The sequence below is a fragment of the Oryzias latipes genome, chromosome 1, assembly GCF_053564925.1.
Source record: "Oryzias latipes strain Hd-rR chromosome 1, Olatipes_Hd-rR_3.1".
NCBI classification, from domain to species: Eukaryota; Metazoa; Chordata; class Actinopteri; order Beloniformes; family Adrianichthyidae; genus Oryzias; species Oryzias latipes.
The window spans coordinates 42803390-42807525 of record NC_136237.1 but is presented as its reverse complement, the minus strand read 5'-3'; the positions used below and the strand labels follow the sequence as shown (position 1 = coordinate 42807525).

The following is a 4136-nucleotide window of genomic DNA, read 5'->3' as shown; positions in this document are numbered from 1 at the left end:
AGGACTGCTGCGGGGCCCCCAGAGCCAGAGAGCAGGGGGGGGGGGGGGGGGGGGGGGGGGGACAGAGAGTGCAGCTCCAGCCCAACCAGGAGAGCAGCTCCCCCACACCCTGCAACAGACGAGCACCCCACCATGCAGCAACCATGGGAGGGGTGACACTGCCAAGTAGCTCCTACCCCTGAGGTGCATCGCAGGCTGACCCCCCCATCACCTTAGTAAGTCCCTCTTGGGGCCTGAGGTCGCTCTGGACGACTCCTACCATGGGATGTGGGGGGGCAGGTAGGCAGGTTAGTTGGCCCTTTAAGGTCTGTTCACACCGGGACAAATTTTGCCGGCGATTTTCGCCGACGTTTAACGCCTCGTGACTAAACAAAGGGCACCAATGAGAGTGTGCACACCGACGCGAAAAAACGGCACGCGTCAAAACGTCACTTTTTAAAAAACGCCTAGGGTTCGTTTTTTTTTTTTTGACGCCTCGCGTCGAAAATCTATTCGACCAATGAGAATGGCGCTTTTGCACACGTGTCTGGAGCTTCTGAAGTTACAGTAAAACACAACTTGGGGGCGCTCAAACATCAAAACTGCCTTGCTGAGCACACATACCAGCGAAGAAGATAGACACCAAGTAGCGTCTACACTGCCACGAAGCAATAATGACGGACATTCTAAAATATCCCCGAACCAAGCACCAGTTGGAGCTACTGGTGCCTGAAATATTCATGTTTTCTTTGTATGATTCTGACAAGCGCGTAAATACTTGCTCTCTTCTTCTGAGTGAAAAGCGACTTTAAGAAGCGTAAAGTTGCGCAGCGCCACCTTGTGTACAGGAGTATTTCTGTTTACATTAAGCGCCATCTAGTGTCAGGGAATGAAATTGCATGTTCACTCGGCTCATCGTCAGCGAAAATCGCCTGGGTGTGAACACAAAAGACTCTGGCGAATATTCGTCCCGGTGTGTACGGGCCTTTAAACTGCGGCTGGTAAGGTGGAAGGTTCCAGGGTTCGATTTCCGGAGGGAATGAACAATGGTAATTGGGCAATTACCATATCAATGGCAAGCAATTAACATTCCTAGTGAGGCCAAGACTCCTAACGCTGCGGCTCGTCTGCAGGGGAGGGGTCAAATGCAGAGAACAACTGTCGCACACCTAGGTGTGATTGTGGGACTTTACTTTACTTTAAAGGTGGAAAGATTTCATGTAATCCATGGACACCAGTGAAGATCACAAATCATTGAAGAAAAAAGGTTCAGAGCTCTGTCTAGTGGGTCTAGATGACCCAACTCCCAATGTTAAAGTGCCTAGGATAGAACAAGGGGTACAGATAAATCATTAGACCCGAAAATTCAACTTTAAACATTATGGATGTCATCTTAAATCCTGAGGACACAGTGGTTTCCTAGGAAACGATGACAATGGTGATGAAGATGATTGATCTGTCCTTTTTTCTGATTTTAAAGCTTTTTATCTGATAAACTTTTATTTTTGACATATTTTCCTCTCCTATGGCATCTCTAATCCTCTGTTTTAGAAAAACCCAGAAAAAAATTAAAAGATTTTTGATCCCAGGGTGTAAATACATTTACATTCTGAACAGGAACTGTGCCATGAAGAAAACTGTCTGTAAATTCATCCAGAGACTTCCTTTCACTTCCCTCAGTTGATTTATTTAAGCTGAAATCAATGAAGAACCAGATTAGAACAAGAAACCCTTTATTTTCCCACAGTGCATGGGGACATTTCCATGTTATGGCGTCACAGATAGAGATAAAGTAAGTACACCTCCAATGGCGACTCAAACAAATGAAGCCTGTTTTTGTGGGAGGAAGCCGTAGAGAGACATGCATGAGGAGAACACGCTAACTACACACAGAGAGAACACGGCTGGGTTTTGAACCTTCTCACTGTCAGGCTGACCAGCCAGCAACGTCTGCAACATGGAGGAAACCACACGCTCCCCTCAGAAATAGAGCACGGGGGAGGGGGGCAGAGCAGAAGCAGACACGGTGTTGCAAGCTTTCCACCCCCAAAGGCCCCCCAGCACCCGAGAGAAACCAAAGAGGAGCCTTGATGAGTGAAAGCAGGTCAGCTGATGGCCGACAGTCAAACCGAAAACTTTCCGTCCTGCTTCTCCTGTCAGCCACTCGTCTTCAGCGGACGGCCTCTTGTTTCCTCTGACGCCTTCGCCGAACGGAAACACAACACAAGGGGCTCAAACTGCAGACACACAACCACACAAGACCAAGTCGCTGCAGCAATCAGTATTGTAAATTGCTTCTGAAGGGAGGAGCAACCAACCTGCTGAACACAAAATCAACGTAGTCACTGAACTCGTCTCATGTTCCTCATAAGAAGCTTCATTTAGGGTCAGTGTTGTCCAGAAATGAGGCGGACCAGAGGAGTGGGTCCACTCCAAATGCATCGATGCAACCCGGGTCTTCGGGTGGGATGTATAGATACTAGAGATGGTCTCTTGACCCCTCAGGGTTCAATTCCTGGTTCATGCAGTCTCTTGTTAACGTCCTGGGTCGATGAGTCCATCTGCCACTCAGACAGTCCCTGCTAAAACCTCATTCAGGTCCTTCTATGGAACCCAGCGTCAGAACCCAGCGTCAGAATCTAACGTCAGGACCCAAAGTCAGGACCCGACGTTAGGCTCTGAACCACCATGATAACATTCTGGATTCACATGCAGAGACTCGCCCTGGTTGTTGGTTAACTTCTCCATCCCAGAAATGTCATCAGAACCCTTCAGGCTCGGCTGACAGACGCGTCTTTCAGCCTGAGGCTGAAACGGTTCTGAATGTTGAAACTGAAGCGGTTCAGACTCTGACAGGGCCGCCGGCAAAACCAGCCTGGGTTCAGCTGTGATGGTTGGACGTGGATGGAGGAGTATCAGTCTGAGGATTGTTCTTCCTGTCCAGCTTCACTTTGGCCATGCAGATCTGGTTCTGGGTGAATGCCCCCCCCCCCCCCCCCCCCATACAGCAGGTGGCAGTTTGCTCTCTTTTCATTGGCTTACCATCCACCAACAAATGAGGGCGGGGCTTGGGGACGCGTAGAAAACAGTCCTCTGGAGCTAACACAGTGGTTCCCAAACTTTTTCTGCAGAGCCCCCCTTTCTGAAGATTAGAATATTTTTGAGCCCCCCCCCCTCCCCACACTGACACAAACATACAAATCCTTTGTTTCTACACTCCACCGCGCCCCCCCTGCAATAGGGGGCGCGCCCCCCAGTTTGGGAACCACTGAGCTAACAGGTACTTGAGACTTTTGACTATGGTGTGTCTTTAGAGCTCCATGTTGGGGGGGGGGGGGGGGGGGGGGGGGGGGGTTCAGAGTCCTCTGAACCGGGTTCTGGACCTCCTGTCCAAACCAGACTCTAACCCTCTGAGAACAAAACGACCACTACGCACCAACAAATGGACTCTGGCGTGGTACAGGTCACATCTGGATCTCAGGGACTCTATAACCAAACAGAACCAGTCAGACCCGTTTTGAACGATTGATTATGAAAACAGAATCATTTATGGAAGACTAACCTAAAGAAATGTTGAGCAACACTTCCATCTAAAGAGCGCTGCTTCATAACTGACTTTGAGCGGGAAACGTGGCGGCTGTGGAGAGGAAGAACCTGCAGCAGAACCAGGGAAGCCTGCGGTGACCTTTGACCTGTAGGAACTCTGGTCTTATAGTTTTGGACACCAGGAAAGAACCACCAGCAAACACATCTTCTCCTGCAGGAGGAGGAGGAGCAGTGGGATCACGGTCTCACCCGGACCTCCTTTCTCTGGAGGCGTCTGAGCGTAGCGTTCTTCCTCTGGTCTCACGTTCCTACAGCTCAGTCGGGGGTTCAAGAGCCGGAACCGGTCCAAACGAACCGTCCAGAGTCTGAAAGCAAAGCTTGGCCAGCAGGTCAGACACCAACCTGGATTTGATCCTGGGGAGGGATCTGCTGCAGGCAGAGCACCTTTTCCAGGTTCCTCAGCAGGTTTTCAGACTGGGGGGGTTAGCCTGACGGGGAGCGTCAGTACTGACTGCAGAACCCTGAGTGTCAGGATGAAAGGATGAAAGCGGAGAACACGGCAGCCTCCTGCAAACACAATGACAGCTGGAAACCCCCACCTGCCAGAGGGG

At 50.4% G+C, this 4136-nt stretch overlaps 1 long non-coding RNA gene across 1 annotated transcript; it reads right to left on the bottom strand.

Moving 5' to 3' along the window:
• Window positions 1–1699: 1699 nt before the first annotated feature.
• LOC110013614 (uncharacterized) lies at window positions 1700–2647 on the bottom strand. The gene is made up of 2 exons (XR_002288766.3): window positions 2298–2647; window positions 1700–2216 (listed from the first exon to the last, which is right to left on the bottom strand). It is a non-coding gene; the product is annotated as an uncharacterized LOC110013614 (long non-coding RNA).
• Window positions 2648–4136: the final 1489 nt, after the last annotated feature.